Source organism: Diabrotica undecimpunctata, chromosome 5, assembly GCF_040954645.1.
Source record: "Diabrotica undecimpunctata isolate CICGRU chromosome 5, icDiaUnde3, whole genome shotgun sequence".
Classification (NCBI taxonomy): Eukaryota; Metazoa; Arthropoda; class Insecta; order Coleoptera; family Chrysomelidae; genus Diabrotica; species Diabrotica undecimpunctata.
The window spans coordinates 52,071,872-52,095,385 of NC_092807.1; the positions used below are offsets into that span (position 1 = coordinate 52,071,872).

General features: G+C 33.5%; 1 protein-coding gene across 2 annotated transcripts in view; it reads right to left on the reverse strand.

Annotated features, from left to right (window-relative positions):
- Positions 1-23,514, reverse strand: part of LOC140441317 (uncharacterized) — a 438,896-nt gene that overhangs the window by 163,681 nt on the left and 251,701 nt on the right. The window lies entirely within an intron of this gene.

Sequence of the window (23,514 nt, forward strand, 5' to 3'; positions counted from 1 at the left end):
GTTAATAAACACTTGACTTTAGATGACCCGATGAAATAAACCTAATGGATTAAGGTCCAGAGAACGAGTAGGGCCTTCTATGAATCCTCTACGTCCATCAATCGATTTGGAAAATTCGCATTAAAAATTTTTTTAACACTTCGATCATAATGGGGAACCGCTCCATCATGTTGAACCTAAAATGTTGTAGTAACTGGCCATTCTGAAATTTCTTACTTAGTAAATCGAAATATTTGTCACGAACGCTCAAGTTTCCGTCTATGATAAAAGGGTAAATTTTGGATAATTTTCATTCAAACATAAACTTTTTTGTAAGTTGTTCTAATACGATCACCACAGTCGATCATTATTAATATTTCAATACTACCTTTTTCACTTAAACGAACCATTTATATTCTACAATTTATTACTGTAAATTAGTTTGTCAAGAGTAACCCTACTTACTACACTTTGTTAATATAAAGAATATAGGACACAAGTTTATGCTTTTACCCTTATTGGATTAGTAAATAAATTAATAGGCTTACACATTGTGAGGATGTAAACGTTTACGAGAATTTTGAACATTTTATGAGATTCTTTAAAAATATTATTCCCATCGGTTTTGGGAAATAAATGTACCTATTCTTTAACTGTAAAGTGATTTATTTCTCTTAACAAATGTTTTCTACCAAACTTGGTGTGTATGAATTAGGAATGAATGAATTAGGAACTTTTAAAATCTGAAAAAATGTACAGGATGTTCCATTTAAATTAAATAGTAATTAAATTAGAGTAGTAACAAAAAATATGGCGTCAGATGCGGTATTGTACTTGCATGTAAAGTTTCATAAATAGCATTATTTTTGTTTCAAAGATATTTAGTTAGTTCATACTTTATCAAAATCCTATATATACACTGAACCTCAAAAGTAACAGAACACTATTGGTGATGAGTCTAGCTATCAGCCCCATGACCAGATTCCACAAGAGAGGAGGTAAAACTCCCCCCCGCGGGCAGCCTCTGGCAACCTGTGCTGACACTACACCTCCCATCAAAGTTGTGTATATCACACGGCTCCTCAGCATGCAGTTTATCCATCTGCAGCTTTTTTCATCTATTCCTTTGAAACGAATCCTCCTTGTGATTGCTTCGTCGATTGCTCCCTCAATATCGAGAAATGCACCCAACATTACCTCTTGTTTTCCCGAACGTACACTACCCTCTTTACGAGATGGTGCAGTGCCATTTCTGTGGAGACTCCTGCTCGATACGCATACTGTCCCTGATGTATTGGAATTTCAACCAATACACTATCCCTAATATGCCTATCGACCAGTTTTCTAGAGTATTCAGTACGAATGAGATCAGACTTATCGACCGTAGGGACTTAGTTTTTTCCTGTCCGATTTTGCAAGTTTTAGGTATAAAAGCCACCCTTGTTAGCCTCCACGCTTTTGGTATGTATCCCAGTTCTATGCTAGCAGGAAGTATCATACATAATTTTATATACAAAAGCTCATTTCCCTTCTGTAAAAGTATGGGATAAATCTCGTCCGGACTCAGTGATTTATATGGCTCAAATGAGTTTATTGCTTATTGACCTATTTGATTTTGTCCTGGTTTACCACTTCTTTTGCCAAATGCCAGTTTTCCCTAGAACCATGTCATGGTATCCAGTCCAGTCTGCCAGAACTTTATGGAAGCTTGATATTTCTTCAGTCTGTTCCATTTTCTCGCAATGCCTTCTCCATGATTCTCATTTTGCCCTTCTCAGTTACGAAAGTTGGTTTGTTTCCTACGTTTAGTATGTCTAAATTATACTCCACAATAAAGAGTAGTAATAACTCACCTCTTGCATTGGTGTTTGTACTGTCCCAAGTCAGATAGTGCGCATTCGCATTACAGCTAATGATTCATTGCAGTGCATTTTTCCAGAAGTCTTTCACTAGCTGTTCCAACTCCCTTAATTGTGGTTGTTCGATATCATCATATGGAAGATATGTCGATCCGAAAACTATCTCCTTCATACTTCTTCCCTCTATGATCTTTATCTTTCCTGTCTTAAGTCCCTGGAACAGACATTCATCAACGGTAGCGTTTACATATTTATTTTGGCTATTATGCAGGTCCTCGGAAGTTCGACAGACCGGCTATATGTAAGCCCTCCACCAATACCCGATACACCTCTTATTGTAGCCTTCTCATAGCAACAGTAAGTTCTGCCAAAACTACCTTACTATGCTGGAGGTTCGCTTGCAGAACTCTGATTGGAGCCATCGACGTATTCTCCCTTCTGTCATGCATTCCCCGGGAACGGTGGTGTTACACCTCGGGATTAGGGAACGCAGTAATTGTACAACAACGAATCTTACCTCATAACGAGTAAGATACATGTTTGTCTTTGTATGTGTGTATGTGCCATGTTCAATTGACAAATCTACAGTAATGATATAGATGCCGCCCCCATGCCATGTTCTCAGTTGATCCACGGGTTTTTATTTGGTTGTACCTATGTATTTACACCTGTCATATTTTTTACATAGGACCTCTCCTATTAGCTATTAGGACGTGCCTTGTCGATGTTGAGAACATCCCCATCTATGTGTAGTTATACACACATATATACATACATACATATACACATACATGCACATACAATTGCGGAAAGGAAATATTGCAACTCCTAAATTTTTAAATGGAAAATAGGGGCCGGTGACATATTATTAGAAAGGTATTTTAGTTGAATATTAACAATAACGTTATTGTTTCCAAATGTACACATCTACAGTAAAAAGAATATCTGTTTAACGAAATTAGATACAGCGCATTACAAAGGTAACAGTAGAAAAACGTTTGCAGTTTTACTTTAAAATTTCTGGTACCTAGTTGAGCTATATGTTATCAAAATTTATTAGTGAGTTATCAGTAAATAACGATCTTATATAAGTTTGCCCCTCTTGTAGATTTCTTTTTTTTTTCTAAAATGGGCTGACTTTTTAGGAATGTGTTACTTCCTTTATTTTCCGATGCACGCAATCACTGTTATGTGAAAAACAACAACTTAATCAATCAAAACAGTTGCCTCGGACGTACTAAAAACATCATAAACTTAATATTGTTACGTTACATACCTCTAATTGCGGCCCTGTGTTTTAGCGAAACCGAGAATAGTCTTTTCACCGCGAATGTTATATGCACCGATAAGCACGTGTTTTCCTCGCCAATAATATTCTTAAATTTGGTATTATTGCGTGGATTCGGTCACCGTCCCTAATTCGAGAACATCTGTTCTGCTTATATAAGCCGCTGAAATGGCATTTGATTAATTTGTTATCAGCGAATGGCATTGCAAGCGTTATCAGTGTGAATTGTAAGTAATAATTATTAATGTAATTAGAATTTATGATATTTGTAATTAAGTTTTGGAGTTAAAATAAAGTTAGTTAAACCACGTGCTTCTATTAATCTCTGAATCCACAGAAAAACGTAACAACTGGTGTCCTAAGCACATATCAACGATACCGCAATCATGGCAGAAAATATAGAAGATTTACTAATTCTTATAGAAATCATTAACAAAGAAAGTAACAGATAGGACTAACAATGAATATAGATAAAAGCAAATACATGGTGATCTCGAAAAATCCCTATCGACATTGGAGAGTAAACCGTTAGAGAGGGTCGACAAGTGTTAATACCTGGAGCAATTATAAACTTACAGTTAGATCAAGGTGAGGAGATAAAGGTCAGAATTGAAATAGCTCGATAAGTATTTATAAAATACAAGTCAATGTTTACAAATAAAAAATTAAGTATGGTTATCAGATTAAGGTTCGTCGAATGTTATGTATGGTCGCAACTGCTATATGGGGTAGAAGCTTAGACTTTAAATGACCAATCTGTAAAAAAATTGGAGGCATTCGAAATGTGGCTATATAGGCATATTCTTAAAATTTCTTGGACTGCAAAAGTTTCCAACGAAGGAGTGCTAAGACGTATTGGACATGGCAGAAAGCTTATGAACACAATTAAAATAAGAAAATCAAGGAATAGTCGGGGAAAGAAAGTAGAAATCTTGGCTAAGGAATATCAGGGATTGGACTAACCTCAGTGTTGAACAGATTTTTACGTTGCAAAAAATAAAAAAGCGTTTAAAGAAGTGATCGCCAACCTTCGTTAGAAGACGGCACAATAAGAAGAAGAATGTGTCGTAAGTGGGAGCTTAGTTGTCAGAAATGAAGAAATTCTACTTTCCGCCTCCAGAAATTAGCAGAATCTAAAGATGTTAGTTACAGAAGACACCAAGATCCCTCCTAACAGCGAACATATCTTGGTCGCACAAATTGATGGATCTGGTGCCTTATTAGAACCAGAAGAGCAGAATCATGAGAGCTTCATTGTAACCAGATGTTTAGTATATTGGGAGAAGAAAACCGTTCCAGTAGGAGAGGTCAACCCAAATGACAACAACATCACCTTCAAAAAGGCCCAAGTACTTGAAATATGCGAAAAAGTTATAAGAGTGACCAGAATATAAGAAAGCGTGCCAACAGCCAGCCGTACATACCAACCCTCAACTGAACTGGACACTTTAAAGAAGTCATTTGGTAATCTATCTGACGATGAATACCAAAAAGCAGAAAAATTCATCAAAAACGAAAGTGACCTCTTTAGAAAGAATAAACACTGACAACTCCAACCCCTTAAGGCAGGCACCAAGATGTCCCCAATTTGCAAACAAAAATAAGCTTTTGCCATACTTGAAGATATGCGGAAAGAGAATGTTATCGAGGAGTCGAGTAGCCCCTGGTCTTTTCCAGTCCAGGTATTGGTAACCAAGAAAGATAGCTTCACAAGGTTCTGTGTCGACTAGAGAAACGCACCCTGTTAGAGAAACCCTGTTCAGATCTAGACATTTTGTATGCAAGTGATATTGTCACACATACCAATATTTTTTGATGTACAAGATTTGATTTTACAGAACTGGACACGAAAAGTAATGTAAGTAAGCGGTGATATATTAGTTTTGGGTAAAGTAAGTAAGCGGAGATATATTGTTTTTTTATTATTTATGTATGTAAATAAGACACAATAAAAATCTATAATATATTGTAACATAGATAACGATTACAAAAGTATAGGCATACAGTGTAAGATGATAAACACTGAAATCATTAACCAATAAATCGTGAAAGTTTCATGGTACTTTTGACCCAAGCTGAAGAGAAAAAAACGTGCATTAATTAGTGAATTGTTAAAACCAGCACAGCGTTATTAAGGGCAAAGTAACCTCCAAGAGTTTGCAACTCCAAACTGTTGGTTATAAATTTTTTAAGGCATTTTTAAGGTGCAAAAAACGGTGTTTATTGATTATTTTTATTTTTATTGCATCAAATCAACATTTTAGGGTAAAATGAGTACAGTATTATAAAAGTACATATGTAAAAAGCTTTAATTTAAGCTATGCTACATTAAATTTAACTCAATAGTTTATGCAAAATTAGAGATGGAAAGTTCAAAAATGTAAATTTTTCGCCATTGTTTATCTTTAAAATATCTTTTGTAAACATTTTTTTTTTATTTAAAAAAAAACATTCCGTTGTAGCTCTTTTAATTATAAATCGAATGAAACTTCGTAAGATCCGATCGGTCAATTCCTTTTCGAGATACGTTTAATTGTTTAAAAAAATTCTTAATGTTTATAAATTTTGCAGGGCCAGAACTTTTCTTTTAAAGATGGAGATCTAATTCTAAACGAATTTTTTTGTTGGTCGATTATATTTTTATGTAGGAATAAAAATATTTGCTCAAAAATTTTTTCTATCCCTTATTTATTGCTTTGAAATGGGGGCCACTTTTGCGTTATAAATTAATTAAGCTACAGCGCTCCCTATACTTTACAAACATTTTTAATTTATTGATTCTTATAGCTGAAGTCAACACAAAGATTTAAAAAAGTTTTCTTCTACGACCAGTAGAAGTGGAGTTAGCTTAATTTGTTTAAATTGTAGTAGAGGTTGGGGCGGTTGGGCTACTCCCGTCACTTCCACTCTGACCTCGCTCAGCTCAAGAACGGCTGGTTAGATCATCACATATGAGGGTTCGTCGGAAGAGGATATCTTAAAAAATAAATAATAAAAGGTTGGGGTTAGATGGTGAATTGTCAAAAAGACCTTAAGCTTATAGTGCCTAAAAGACTTTACATACAGTACTGTGCGATATGTCATATGATAGGATTTAGCTAATAGAATACATTAAAAAAATGGCATCATGCCAAAAGGGCTTTAGACACGTATATTTGCTATTATCTGGCCAATCGTGACAGTGAAATTTATCTAATAAAATACAATTACAAAGAAAAGCTTAAGAATTTAACCCTTTAGGTGGCAAGATACTGGTAATTATATTTTTTATATAAGATATTCTGTATTGAATTGTGTAATGAGATTACAAGGAATATAAAACAACTGTTGTTTACGCAATTTATTACAAAAAACTATTTTTTTTTGAGATGGGAAATATTTATGCCAATAAACTATAATGCTTTCTGCTTTCAACCAAATTTTAAAGTTACACATACAATGATATATTAAAAATCACAAATACTTATACTTGGCAATGTTATGTCACTTAATGCTTTAAGATGTATGAAAGAGTGCAAAGCACCCCTTATATAGAGCCACATTACACTTAACACAAATCATATTACTTCTCTTTTCTTTTTTCTTCGTACTGCATAAGACACATAGACGGTATGTATTGATCTTCTCTGGATATGAGCACCTACGTTTGAAAGTGAAACAGAATTTAATAAAGTTGAGGACCCATTAGATCTTTTACGTTTTCTTCCTTTTATTGCACCTGGAACGTACCCCATTTTCTTTTTACAAGTGAAATTACCAATCAATTGGTTGGCTAAAATTGACCGGTATTTAAGTTGTGATAAAGGTTTCTTTCGCTCCTCTCTCATTGTAATCTTGTATACTATGTACCTATTTACAACGCAAGCCTCAAAGAGGTAATAAAAATAGTAGAAGGACATATCGTCGGGTTAGTGCTTATTTGTTCCATACCACATTTTCTACTTTTTCGGGTTAGAAGTTGTAATGAAACATTGCCAACATAATAATGTATGTAATTTGGCCCTGATAACTCTAACAGCCAAGACTGCTCTGTAATACCTTTGTAACTTTGTGCCATATGATTATTTTATGGGTTATTTCAGTGCTTAAGTGTTCCATATGCAAAGGCCAATAGAAAGCCAGTATTTCACAAGCGCATTCGATGCTTCGGTGCTTGTTTGTGCCATGCCAGTATTATATGCAGTGAGTTGAGGTTAACGTGTCTTACTTCTTGTATGGTGGCGACTGGATGTGATAAATAAAAGTATAACACGGATAACATAAAATAAAAGTATAATAGTGATTCAAGTTCAACTTCTTCTGATGGAAACAGACAAAATACAGAGAGTTCTACAAAAATGGTATCAGAATGTGCCGAAAAATGTACAGAAGAAAGCTCAGCAGAAAATAACATGGAAAATCAAGATGTCCAAGCAAGCAGCAAGAAGACTTCTAAAAAATCAAGAAAGCGATTGAGAAATCCTGAGAACTGGACTAGAAATGTGAAAAAAGTTCAGTGAGAACATGTGCTTCAATATAAGGACGAAAAAGAACTTGACCATGTTCCAAGGCAATGTCAATCCAAGTGTTTGAAAACTTGTATCTATCAATGGATAGGAGGTTATATTTAAAAACTTTTGGCAACTAAGTAATAGCCAAAAAAACGCATTTTATTCAAAATTTGTAAAAAAAATTCACCAAAACGAAGGTATGTGAAAACACAAAATATTTCGGACTGCCAGAAATTTATTATTTCTTTAAAAAACACTATAAGGATAACTCAGGGATTGCTCGGACTCCTTTGAAAGGAAAATACGTAAAGAAAGTCTTACCATTGGAAGCTCACTGTCGATCAGATCCTGTTATATTGTATTCAGATCCGTGTCTCTCTATTGAAAAAATGTATCGACTATACCTAGAAAGTGACTTCGTAATTTTCCTGTTAAATCACATAAGTATAGAGAAATTTTTACAGAATATAATTTTGGTTTTCTTCTACCAAAAAAGGATAGATGTGATATCTGTGAGAAATACAAATTAATTGAAAATAAAACTAAAGAAAATAAAAAACAATATGATTTTCACATAAAAAATAAAATCGAAGGAAAAATAGAAAGAGACTTTGATAAAAACGCCTACAAATTTGACCAGTCTACTGCTGTTTTATACTTTGATATGCAAAATGTTTTTGCTCTACCAAAAGCTGTCAAGTGTCAAATTTTTTTTATAAAAAAAAGTTTTCAGTATATAATTTAACTGTTCACTGCTCCACAGATAAAATTACCTACTGTGCTCTATGGCATGAAGCCATTTCAGGCCGTAATGGTAATCACATTGCCAGTGCTCTTATAAAACTATTAAACATAATTTCAGAAACAAATCCTAATATAAATAAGTTTATATTATGGTCAGATTCTTGTGTCCCCCAAAACCGCAATTCACACATGGCCTTAGCTATAAAGTATTTCTTACATATCAATAATCGCATTAATACAGTTGAACAAAAATTTTCAGAGCCCGGACATAGTTTAGTTCAAGAAATCGACTCTGTTCGACTCTTCTATGGAAAATAGAAAAGTATTTAAAACATAGGAAAATATACAGCCCTGTTGCACTCTTAAGACACCTCGTAAATATACCCCCCGGTAAAGCACCTCTCAAGGTGCTGCAACTAAAAAAAGAAGATTTTTTAAATTTTCAAATAGTAAGAAAAACATAAAAATGACAATGTTACTTTTATTAGACTTAATAAACATGAGACACGCGGATCTGCTAAAAAACAGGGCAAAAACGATCATAATAATATTATTAACTTTTCCATGGTAAAGGTTATTACCGAAAAATCTATAGTCGACGCGACACGACGTAAACATTTGAAGGCATAATCCAGCACACCATTTTAAATATTTTTTTTTATAATTAACATCATTTTCCTGAGTTTTAAAAAATAAATGAGTAAATATTACCAAAATATTTAAATGTAAATATCTCAAAATGAGAATTTGGCATATGGAACAAATAAGTACTAGCCCGACGATATTCTGGTCAAACATATCTACTCCTCCCATGTACTTATTATATGCCTTTATCATCCTGGGACATTTAACTGGAAGCCTTTCTATTGTTTTATTTCTATGCAGTGTAAAGTCACTTCAGATGAATCGTGCATAGAAGATATGACAGAAACACTTTTAGTATCCCGGTCTTTCCACTATACAATTCCAACATCACCTGCATGTGTAAAGTCGTAATCACCCTGATACATTTCTTTGTCAGGCTTTAGGCATTTAGGATAGTCATTTCTATTTTGTCTAATTGTTCCACAGAAAAGGATATTATCAATGGGCAACCTCTCAACAAGCCTTATGCTGCTAAAAAAAATATCAAAATATAGACAATAATTTTTTCTTCGAAACTTCTTCGACAATTTGAAAACAACTTTTTCTCCTAACTCCATTCCATCATTATTATCCTCACTTCCGATATACACGTCAAAATCTGGAAGGAAACCTGTCTCAGCGCAACAATAAGCCCAAACTTTTAACTCCTCGTTTGATGGGCTTCATAGGAAGGTATTTTTTAATTGACGAGCGTTCCTTGAAACCAATCATTGACTCATCTATTGCTATATTCTGAGACGGATTGTAATCACGTGCAAATATCTCCTTCAAGTGATTTACGAGTGGATGTATTTTGTAATGTTTGTCGAATCCTTTAGAGTCTTTTTGTGGCATCTTCGTGTTGTCGTTTAGGTGGATAAACCTAATAATTTTCAGAAATCTCTTTAGAAGCATAATTCTTCCAATTCTTTCGGAATGGAAGTTTTCATCATTGGGCCCATATAGATTCATACTGGGGTGTAGAGTTGTGTTATAGAGGTAGCACCTTTTATCGGAACGACCACATCGAGCGTCATAGACGGGAGATGGTTCTTGATAACTGGTCCTCATAAGACAGCTAACTCTCACTTATGGCTCCACGTGCCACACCCCGGGCAACTGCATTGGTCTGCAGGCTAAACTAAGTGAGGGTAGCCAGATATGGCGAAAATTTTACCGAGCGATTGCCGGTATAAGCAATCCCACACTTACTGACCAACGGCTTCGGGCGGATGAGTTGGTAAGTGGTAGGGCACCCTTTTGTCCTGGAGTTGAGAAATCGGCATCGAAGGCGGAGGAACTATCAAGTAGTCAACGGCATAAGGATACGGAAGGGAACGGAAAACCACTGTATTAAAGGCCTCAAATGACATTCCTAGAAAATCATAATGGCGTTTGCAGAAACCCAAAGACACCTTACTGATCATGGCAGTCGGAAACCAAGATCCGGCAGGAGAGGTACACTTGAAGAATATGAGGCCTCTCAGGTCGTCAGCAAGTGAAACCCTCATAATCAGAAGGAAACCAAGACAAGCATTGGTTTAGAGAAAATAGAAAAAGGACGAACCCTAAGACTGGCCACATGGAACGTGAAGAGTTTATATCAACCAGGTAAGCTGGACAACCTAATAGCTGAAATGGATCGCCTTAAGATAAATATATTCGGTATCAGCAATGTTCAATGGCCCGTTTCAGGAAAACTAGCCACAAACAACGGCATGATGTATTACGTTGGTAACAATGATCCAAGACATCGATATGGAGTTGCCATTCTTGTAGACAAAGCGACAAATAAATCAGTGGTTGGTTTTACTCCCTACTCAGAGAGATTGATGATGATTCAATTGCAGACATTCTCTAAAAAGATAAACATTGTACAAATATATGCACCAACTGCCGACAAAGATGAGACCGAGATAGAGAGGTTCTACACGCAATTGAACGAAATCATAAGATCCACAAAAAAAGATGATATATTGTTGGTGATGGGAGATTTCAACGCCAAGGTTGGAAAAGAAAAAGTGGACGGATGTGTGGGGAATTTGGCTTGGGAGAAAGAAATGAAAGAGGGGACAGACTTGTCGAATTCTGCCAAAGCGAGGAGATGGTAATAATGAATACAAATTTTAAATTACCTAAAAGAAGACTTTATACTTGGAAATCACCTGCGGATTCAGTAGACAACATTGTTCGAAATCAGATAGATTACATTTTAATAAAATCTAGATATAAAAACGCTATAAAGTCTCTGAGAACATACCCCGGAGCTGACATAAATTCAGACCATAATCCATTAGTAGGCGTAATGCAGATAAAATTGAAGAAGATCCAAAAACAAACAAATATACCACGGTTTGATGTCTCAAAGATAAAAGAAGAACCTATACGTCAGAGCTTAAAACAAGAAATAAATGTTAACTTAAAGAAAATCAAACAAGACGTGATAAAAACAACAGATGTTAATGACAAATGGAACATGGTACAGGAAAGTTTAATAAAGGCAGGAGAAAAGCTACTGCAGACAAAAGTAAGAAAAAAACAGAGATCTTACTATACGGAATGGAAGCTTGGACATTGAAGAAACAACACATAAGAAAAATAGAAGCGTTCGAAATGTGGTGTTACAGAAGAATATTAAAAATTCAGTGGGTTCAAAGGATTACCAATGCTGAGGTACTACGACGTTTAAATAAGGAGTTAGAAATTATGAACAGCATAAAAAGAAGAAAACTAGAATATTTGGGTCACATAACCAGAGGAGAAAAATATGAGCTGCTGAGAATTATTATGCAAGGAAGGATCCAAGGAAGAAGAAGCATAGGAAGAAGACGCATCTCCTGGCTGAAGAACCTTAGAGAATGGTTTAACTGTAGTTCACTACAACTTTTCAGAGCAGCAGCCAACAAAGTGACCATAGCCGTTATGATATCCAACCTCCGATAGGAGATGGAACTTTAAGAAGAAAAAAGATTCATACTAGGAAGGTATTGAACCCCATGTATAAAACCATGCCAAGAAATGCTTTTAAATCTTCTAATGAAAATTCCAACTCGGTGTCTAATGAAAATACCAACTTTTGATGAGCATACAAATTACTTTGTGTGTGTGTGTGTGTTTGGTGAGTTGGCTTGGAAACTAGTCCTTTAGCCACAGAATTGTAATGTAAGATATTAGTTTTTAAATAATGTAACCAACTTTAAATAAAAAGTTACATATTAGTTCGTATACTTCTCTACTATCTAAGGAGAGTAAATGGGTGATGTTTATGGGAGTCTGAATTTTAAGTTCTGATAGTTTTGAATACAGCTGATCTGTTTCATACCTATGTTTATCGCACTTAAAAAGAATATGGTTGATGTCACATTGTGATATATTATCGCATGAGCATACCCCAGAAGGGATAATATTTAACTTAGCCAAGTGAGCTGGGAATGCACCGTGATTAGTTTTCAGTCGAGTAATTGTGGCTGTCAACTTCTTTGGCATTGCATATTTGAAAATATAATCAACATCTTGTGGTAGGGTAGGGTGGATAGTATAATATTGATTATTTGAATTAGTTGCTATGTTTTTCCATTTTTCTTTCCAATTTATAAAAATTTTGTTATAATAATGTTGTTGTAAGTCCTCCAATGTAAATATGGGAATATAGAGTCCAACATGGGTCGCATCTTTAGCAAGCTGATCAACCAGTTCATTTCCCTCGATACCTATATGACTTTTAACCCAAATAACTGTAATATCTTTACTATATATTTTATTTTTAATAGCACAAAGAATATTATTTCTTTTATGTTGAGTCATATCTGAGTTTAATCCTTTAATGACCGATAATGAATCTGATAATATTACTGCTTTATTAAATTGTGTGAATCTAGCCAATCTAATGCTTTTTCGATAGCTACCGCTTCAGCAGTATATATTGAACAATGTGATGGAAGTTTAATTTTCAAAGATTCGCTTTTATGTGGAATGTAAACGGCGCAACCTGTGGCACCATCCTCTTTTTTGGAACCATCGGTATACATTATTACGTGATCATTATAGTCACTCAATATGGATTTAAGTAAGACAAAGTTTATTTGTGGGAATTCTGTGTACTTTGGTATAATGACTTTTGGTTTATTTAATGTTACCTGAAAATTAGCTTTATATATTGGTAATCTTTTTTCTTTGCCATAGATATTAGGATACTCATTAGTTTCTAAGAAAGCATCAGCAAGTGGAGGAGAATTTTTATGCGCCAGTATTTATTTGAGAGGTTTTCAATAGATAACTCATACAGTTGACTAAGTAGATTATTATTATTTAATCTTAGCTTCAGGATATATTTAATTGCCATAATTTCTCGACGATTTTGAAGAGGTATTTCATTACTTTCAGCAAGTAGTACAGGGCAAGGAGTAGACTTCATGGTGCCCAAGCATATTCTTAGACATTTAAACTGAATGCGGTCTACAGTTAATAAGTGTGTGTTACTGGCGGCACCATACAGAATGCAACCATAGTCTACAATAGATCGCACAAATTACTTTGGGTGTCACTATTTACAGTAAATATTCTTCCGTTAGGAATAAGCTTAAATTTACAGGTTCCTGCTTGTCCCAATTTCAACGTTAGGTCCAATTTTACTAGTGATCTGAGCGTGGGAGAATTTTATTGGTTGTTAAGAAGATTTGGTCCAGTCATATTTTGTGACAACTGCATCTCTTGACCAGAATCGCTTTCCATGTCAGACGAGTCAAGTGTACCAATACGTCTTTTGCATTAAATAAATTCTTCCTTATAGTCAGGATCTGCAACGCTATCATCTGAATCCTCCGAAAACACATCGCTAATGTGATTTATACTGACACTTGGAGCTAAAGAGGAAGTTGAAATATTGGTGAAGGTGAAAGACACTGTTAATATATATTTTAAAAACCAATTAGTTAGTCTATGACAAACAAAATTCGGAATATGTAGTGAAATAATCATGAAATAATATCCTAGTCGAAACATTTTTTTCAAAGTGAATTGCAGATTCATATATTTTATGTACACTGCATATGCATTTCGTTAAAAAATATTTCAAAAAGATCACGAAAACGACAAAAAAAAAACACTAAAAACCGAAAATCCGTACATAACCTTAAACGTATATTGTACATATTTTGCATATAATCTGAGTCAACAAACAACTTTTTATTAATAAAATAGTTTTAATAAAGTCTCAAATAAATTTAGTAAGTAATAAAACAATAAATTTATTTAAAAATTCCTTTATAAAAGGTATAATATTAAAACACCCTATCGGGCTACATCACAGAAAGTTTTCGGAATTATTATTCCATCATCAGTGCTATCTGGATGTACATGTTTGAAGCCACTAAATATATGGATAAAAACCCTTTAAATGTTGTTACATTAAATTTGAGTTACATTATTTGATTTTATATACTAGGATGTTTAAGTTACAACGGGAATAGATAACACGGCAACGTAAGACTCCACTGGGGGTTGCTAGTCCAGAGTTGTTGATAGCAACTCAAGTCCTAGTAGACACTTTGTCTCAGGACGCCGGAGACTGGTGAGTTTAATATTAATTTTTATAATAGTATTAATCTTAGCTCTAGGTTTAATTGTACTAACCGCTTAAATCTTTCCGAACATATATATATATATATATATATATATATATATATATATATATATATATATATATATATATATATATATATATATATATATATATATATATATCTCCAGATATACACCAGAGACGTACTGGTTTTTTGTATATCATATAATCCTCTTTTAACTAATGTTCACAAAATTTTCTGTTACCTCTTCTGTAAAAAGATCAACGACCAATCAAATATTCCTTCTAAGGCAAGCTCTGGAAAAAACATATGAGTATGGCATTGATACTCATCACCGGTTTGTTGATTTTAGATGTACCTATGATAGTGTTGAAAGAAACGCACTGTACAAGGCCATGATAGAATTCAGCATACCAGTACACTTAGTAAAATTGGTGAAAGCGACCTTCTCAAGAGTCGAGGGTAAAGTTAGAGTGCAGAACGGAGTTTCCAGAACGTTCCAGTCTCAGATAGGACTTAGACAAGGAGACAGCTTATCATGCCTTCTATTCAATATTGCACTGGAGAAAGCCATAAGAGAATCTGGAATAACAACCAGAGGAACTATTATTAATCGCAGCGTACAATTACTAGCGTACGCCGATGACATCGACATTATTGCAAGAAGAAAGACGAACGTGGTCGAATCATTCAAGGCGCTTGAAGCAGCAACAAAAAGAATGGGACTAGAGGTTAACACTAGTAAGACGAAGTATATGAAAGTATCAAATTATATACAAGGAGCACAACCCGAAGATCTAACGATCGGAACATATACTTTCGAAGGAGTAAGAGAGTTTATATACCTAGGATCACAAATTAATCAGAATAATGCAGTAGAGAGAAAATGAATGAGATGGAGCTGCCAAAACATATTTATAACCAAAGAATAGATGGAGTGAGAAGGAGGAGCAGACCCAGAGCACGATTTAAGGATCAGGTGGAGGAAGACTTAAAATGTTGGGAGTATAAAACTGGAAAGCCAAGGCGAAGAATAGGAGAGAATGGAGACTTATTCTTGAGCAGGCCAAGACCCACCATGGGTTGTGGAGCCAATGATGATGATGATGATATTTCATCATCATATAACGGGGGTCCTACGGCGATTGCCGCTTCCCGCATTTCAGCCTCCATCTTTTCCTATCTCTCCAATCTCCCTCTTCTAAGCCTCTAGATTGCATTGTTGATATGATGATATTTTGATTTCTAAATAAAAAATTATTTGACCAAGAAGAGAATCCGCTTAAAATTAGGTCTCTATATTTTTTACAAAAAAAATCTATTCCTGCAAAATTTATAAATTTATAAGAATTTTAATAAACAATTAAACGTATCTCGAAAACGGATTGACCGATTGGATCTTACAAAGTCTCATTCGATTTGTAATTTAAAGAGATGAAATATAATGATTTTTGCATAAAAAAAATAATTTTTAAAAAAGTTATTTTAAAAACTAAAAATGGAGAAAAACTGATATTTTTTGACCTCCAATCATTAATTTTGCATAAACTATTGGGTCAAATTTAATATAGCAAAATTCAAATTAAAGCTTTTTTTATGTATGTACTTTTATAATATTATTTTACCCTAAAATATTGATTTGATACAATAAACACAATTCAAATACACCGTTTATTGCACCTTAAAAGTGCCATAAAAAATTATAATCAAAAGTTTGGAGTTGCAAACAATTGGAGGTTACTCCAACCATTGCACTTCATAACGCTGTGCTGATTTTAAAAGTTCACTAATTATTATTTTTTGTCTCCACAGCTTATTTTATTTTGTATTATCACATCTCTGGCTATGGGCTATGGTACTATTGACTTTTTTTTTGTGGACTTAAAAAAGAATACCGTTTCAGTAGTTTTTCTGATATTTCGAGACGCTTTTTTGCCTCGCTTTTTTTTCTTTGCCATATTACTGCAGCAGTTGCAACTTTGTTATTGTTAATATGTTTGTTTTTTTCTAAACGTTTAACACTAAATCCAGGATCATTCGGGCACAAAGTGTCCATGTTAGAATCACCAAATATTTCTCTTGGAATATTTCTGTTACTGGATATTATTGTACTTACACCTTCAATAAATAAAAACGAAATAATAAAATAATGTAAAATATTAGAAGTATTAATTACAAAATAAACAAAATAAACAAAAACGAAATTAAAAAAAAAAATAAGAATTTGTAGCAGTTAAATAACTCTTATATTTCTTGTACTGAATTCACTATTCGCTCCGTTCGTGACAATATTCGGTATATGCGAAACTATATATATATATATATATATATATATATATATATATATATATATATATATATATATATATATATATATATATATATATATATATATACAGTAGTCTCTCTTTATAACGCTTCCCTATATAACGATAATTCCTCTATAACGATGAACATAGTGAACGTTGGTTGGTTCGTTGTAAGGACGATGTATTAATTCTTTCTCTATACCGATATCGTTCTCTCTTTATAGCGATGACTTTTCAGCGTTCAATAGTCGATGACAAATGTGTTATTGTGTTTAAAGTTGAGACTACTTGAGTCACGAGTGGCAAGATCATTGTCCAGCTGTTGTTTTGTTTTGCGCTTAAGAAATGCGTCCACCCATTCTACTCAGTCTTATCAGAGGGTTAAGTGACTCGCTTTTATTGTTCGGGCGGCGTGCATAACTGTTATCACACAGATATTGTCATCTATTGACGACTTTTCATTTCCAGTTTGAGTTGTGTGTCAACAGTCAACATGTTTTCGAAAAAGCGTAAAGTGCTCTCGGTGGAGGAACAGTTATCGATAACTCGAGCAATAGAGAAAGGTCAAAAGCAATCGGATATCGTTCGCCGTGCGGGTCTGTCTCAGTCAACTATGGCTACGATATGGAAGTACAGAAGAAAGTAGTTTGAAGCGGTGATGGAGGGCGGTAGCAGGAAGAAGTTGTGGAAACCTCAGCACAAAGATTTAGATCGCGCTTTGCGTCAGTGGTTCCAGCAGCAGCATATGAACCATATTCCACTTTCTGGGCCTGTGGTCAGGACAAAAGCTTGGTTTTTTTGCAACTGAGCTTGGAATTGAGAATTTCAAGGTATCAAAGGGTTGGCTGAGCAAGTGGAAGCTGCGGCACAAGATCAACTACGGGCAAATCAAAGGAGAGGCTGGCGATGTTAACAAAAACGTAACGGATGATTGGCTAGAAAACGTGTGGCCTGGACTGAAGGCACGATATGCGTCAGACGACATTTTCAATGCTGATGACACTGGATTGTTTTTTAAAATGACACCAAACATAACTTTAAAATTTAAATCGGAAAAATGCGTTGGTGGAAAGCTCTCTAAGGAACGGATTACATTTTTAGTGGCCGCTAACATGACAGGTTCAGTGAAGCGAAAATTGTTGATAATAGGGAAGTCTAAAAACCCACGTTGCTTTAAAAACATAAAAAATCTACGTGGACGGCTTCGGAAATTTTTGAAGAAACGATATGAAAGTGGGATATCGAGCTTAAAGGGAAAAAAATTCTTCTGCTTGTAGACAATTGTCCTGCTCATTATGTACTGTGACGACCTTCAAAACATTGAACTTTGATTTCTGCCAGCAAACACAACGAGTGTCCTTCAGCCCATGGACCAAAGTGTCATCAAGAGTTTGAAAAGCCATTTCATAGAAGACTTTTGATGGAATTGGTTGAGAACAATGGTGATCTTAAGCTAAACATTCTTGACGCCATTAGATGTTTGGGCCAGATAGTTTGAACTTACTATCACCTACGGACAAGAAGAGCTAACAGATTTTGAAGAAGTTGATGAAAATCTAGCTACAACACCTGGACTTTTTAACGAGGACATCCTACAAGCAGTTCGTGTAGAAGAAAACAGTGACAGAAGAGCCAGAACCAGCTCCGACCCCTCAGCAGGCATTGGATGCGGCAAAAGTACGCATCGATTCTTCATCCACCAGGAAGACGACATGAGTGCTTTTGAGTGATTTATGCTGAGACTTTTTTGTTAATGTAGGCTAAATAAATTTTACAGTAGCATATTATTTTGTTATTGTACAGTACACATGTTTTAATTGTACAGTCATATACTGTATTGCTTATATAATTCTTTAATAAATTTATGTTGTGTACAATACACAACATTGTTTTAATTCATTTATATTCGTTTTGATAAACTTTTTAAATTAAAATTGGTTATTTAGTACAGTATTATTAATATTACAGTACCGAATTTTGTCTCTCTCTGTATAACGATCTCTCCTTATAACGATGAAAATTCCCAGTCCCTTGCATATCATTATAGAGAGAGAGGACTGTACATATATATATATATATATATATATATATATATATATATATATATATTATATATATATATATCTCTTTGCAAACTAGTTACAAAGTAAAGATTTAAGAGCGTAGGCGCAAAATTTCGGACCAATTTAAATGCATTCATTTTTTTCGAATCCTGAGAAAACTAATAAATATTTAAGCAGCATATTTATATATATATGAGTTTAAAAAATTTAAACGCATAATGAAAGATTACGTTATTACCGAGGGCCGAAAGTCCCTTAGAAGAAACAAAAAGTTTCTTTTGAATGCGATATTTGAAATTAAAAATCAAACTTAATTTTCTCTTCTTTTCCACCCCTGTAACTTACTAAAATAAACTTTATAGAAGTTTTTAGGCACTTTCGGCCCTCGGTAATAATGTAATCCTTCATTCTGCGTTTAAATTTTTACTACTTATTAGTTTTCTCAGGATTCGAAAAAAAATTATGCATTTAAAAAGCATTGGCCCAACATTTTGCGCCTACACTCTTAAATATTGGGGAAGAAATCTGCAAGAAAACTCTCAATGTGTATCTATTGTACGGCCCAACGTTTTCGTGAATGTTTATTTCACTTCTTCAGGGCTATACGAAAATATAAATTAGCCATAATATATTCTACGTAAAATGTTAGTTGTATTACCGATTATCTGAATTATTGTAGAGTTTAGGTCTTCAGTAGTAAAGAAATATAATATCAAAAAGGATATGTAGAAAAGCATTATATTTTTTTATTATTAAGGAAAAAAACCAACATAACACTGCACGTAAGAATATATGGCTTGGTAGTAATCTGATGAAGTTAGACTTCAACTCAATGAACCAAATTCACACAATAATGAAAGTATATACGTTACCACTCTTGAATTATTTTCAAAACTAACGAATAAATTGAATGTGACGTTGTTTTTAAAAGTTCGGTACTATACTGTTACATTTTTCTGTGGATTCAGGGATTAGATGAAGCAAACGTGGTTTAACAACTTTATTTCAACTCCAAAAACAAACTCGTTAAATTACAAACATCATAAAGTCTTATTACATTAATAATTATCGCTTACAATTCACTGAATATCGCTTAACCAAAACATTTCGCCGTATCATTCTCGAATTCACGAAAGCATAGGGTCGCAATTAGGGGTATGCAACAAAAACAGGTCGTAAAAACCACTCTGACTACAAACATAGGCGCAACTATACTCAGTAGAGTATGAATGAAATGTATCATTTAAAAGTTTTGTAAGAATTTTATATGGATGAACAGTAATTAGTGTCACGCTCAATAATTAAATTTCTCATTGTTGTTTAATTATTAAAATTATATAAACCAGCAACAAAAGAGTTATTTAAATATATTGAGGAATGCTTAATTTTATTAGTATACATATTGCAATTATTATTATTAATTCTTAATATGTGTTGTCAGTCAAGTCATCAGACACACTTCAAACGAATACCTGATGAGTGATGAATTCGTGGATATCTTCGTTTACAACCTTTAAAGTGTTCGCATTGTGCATTGGGCGGTAATTTTACTTTGTCACTTATTGCTTAGAACAAGCCGATTTCATAATGTTACCTAAAGTTAAATATAAACTACTGTAATGTATATTATTAGTATTAAGTAATACCAGTGCTAACTTTGGAATTTTGTCATCCATATTGGATATAATATGTTGCTTTGTTACTTACATTTTTTTTTTAATATTTCTGTTCGTTGAACTCTTTTTTAACTTTTAAACACAAAACTGACTTAGTTCTGTTTTTTGATAACAAAAACTGTTTTGTACTTTTTAATCTGTATGGTTCATAAATTACGCTGTTTTTTTCACTTTCACAATATTATTGCTGCATATCTTTTGTAAGGTAAACTATGTGCAAATTTTTTTGTATCTATGGATGTTTGTTTATTTGAATAATTTTGTAGATGAATTGATGATGTGTATAAATTTAATACACGAAACGTCTTCAATAAAAGGATGCAGTAGCTGATATCCTTTCTTTTATTCTCCAACTGTTGACCTAGAACTCTCCATTATCTTAGTGAACCACATTTAGTATAAATACATATAATATATATATATATATATATATATATATATATATATATATATATATATATATATATTCTAAGGATTCTATTCTATTATATATTCTTCTATTCTAAACATAGAATCCTTCGAAATAAAACAAGATATAGCACAACTAAAGGACAATAAGTTTCCCGGTCCAGATGGAATACTTGTAGAAATGTTGAAGGAGGGGAATGAAATTATTCTCGAAGAATTGAAAAAACTTTTCAACGAATGTCTTCACAGAGGAGAAGTCCCAGATGATTGGAATGAAAGTTTGACAATACTTCTCTTCAAAAAGGGAGACAGGGGAGATCTCAAGAACTGTAGGCCAATCTCCCTGCTATCCCAAATGTACAAATTGTTTATGAGAGTAATAACTAACAGGTTAACGTCGAAAGTCGATAGCTATCAACCGGTAGAGCAGGCATAATTCCGTAAAGGTTACAGTACAGCGGATCATCTTCTTACAGTCAGAACTCTAATAGAGAAAGCCAATGAATATCACTTGAACTTATATATTGGCTTCGTTGATTATGAAAAGGTATTCGACTCCATAGAACTTTGGGCAATAGATAGAGCTATGAACAACTGCAGGATAGACTCTCGATACAGAATGCTCATATACAATATTTACAAGAAAGCTACAATGAAAATACAAATTGATGCGAAAACCAAAGCTGTACCAATCAACAGAGGAGTTCGCCAGGGAGACGTTATCTCACCAAAGCTATTCACACTTGGACTTGAAGACGTGTTCAAAGACATTAACTGGGCAGATAAGGAAGTAAATGTTAATTTAATTTAATTGTTAAACTGCCGTAATTACCAGAAGAATAAGAATTATTTTTGAATATTGACAAATTTATTTTATTTCGGAAACCTTAACAGTTTGAGCGATACATTATTAGCAAAAAATTTTGCAAATGACCTCCCCTATTATCCCTTAAAAAATTTCCATCGACCTACCAAACACCCTATATATATATATATATATATATATATATATATATATATATATATATATATATATATATATATATATATATATATATATTATAGTTTTGAGTTTCTTGAACCGTACTATATTTAATATAAAATTAGTTTTTTTTGGGTTTAGGTTCAATACATTATATTACATGTGGAACTAGATTTTATTTTCCATAGAAATTAACGTTTCGGCAGAATACCCTTGCCTTTGTCAAGATTCTAAAATGTACAAGATTAAGAACAAACAGTTATTGTAAAATATGTATATGTATAACTTACCAAAACGTAAAACGGGACACTGACATTAATGCAGTGACAAATAAAAGTTGATATCTGATATCTCATGGTTTACTGTCATTAGTGTATAATTATTTTTATATGCGCGTATCATTGATGTTTTTGAAAAAGGTAAAATGGAGATATGTTATGACTTTAAGAGCTTTTTATGGTGTTATATTTATTATTACTTAAATCAGATTGAAATATATTTTATTTAGGTCGTGTATCTTTTTTGTCATTTATTGCGTTGGGATTTCTTTTTATTTCTATTGATCCGTGTATCACCCTCTTCTTTTTGTTTTGTTCGGTTTTTAAAATTTTGATGTTTTCGAAGTCAAATTTATGCTTCTTCTCATTTTCATGTTTTGTGAGCGCAGTGACATTGTTCTTGTCATATTTGTGAGAACAAATTGGAGCATTGACGAGTTGAATGTATTGAAGCAGTTGACTGGTTTGCCCGATATAGACACCTTCACATTTAATACATGGTATCTCGTAAACAACATGTGATTTTTTGAGTTTTGGAGTTTGTGTTTTTAGTTTAGTGAAATATTTATTTAAAAAGTTATTGCCTTTGTGGGCTACTGTTATGTTATGTTTGGCTAAAAGATTTGTCAATTGTTCGGATAAACCTTTTATATATGGAAGAGTTGTATAAGTAGTTTTGATACTGTTGGGTTTACTGTTATTTGTATTGATGTAAAATTTATTAAGTCTTGATTTGAAAATAGTTTCGATTAGATGTTCGGGATATGCATTCTTTTGCTTTTTTTATTGCAGTTGGTCTGTATTCTGGTTCTGTTAGTTGTATAGATTTATCAGCAAGACTTATAATTACAGACTTCTTATGGGAGAATGTATGATGAGACTTGTAGTTGAGATATCGTGAAGTCCATGTTTCTTTTGTAAACCACATGGTTTTAACTGTATAGGTAATTAATGCGATGGAAGGTGATATCCAGAAAATTTATTTTATTATTTTGTTCAATTTCTATAGTAAACTTTAGTTTTGGATGGTAACTGTTGAATTTATCTAAAACTTCGGTCATTTTATTTGTTGGAATAGCACAGATACAGTCATCGATATAGCGGTAAAAGAATGGTACATTAAAATCTAAATGACTCATGACGTTTTACGTTTTGGTAATATATATACATATTTTACAATAACTGTTTGTTCTTAATCTTGTACATTTTAGAATCTTGACAAAGGCAAGGGT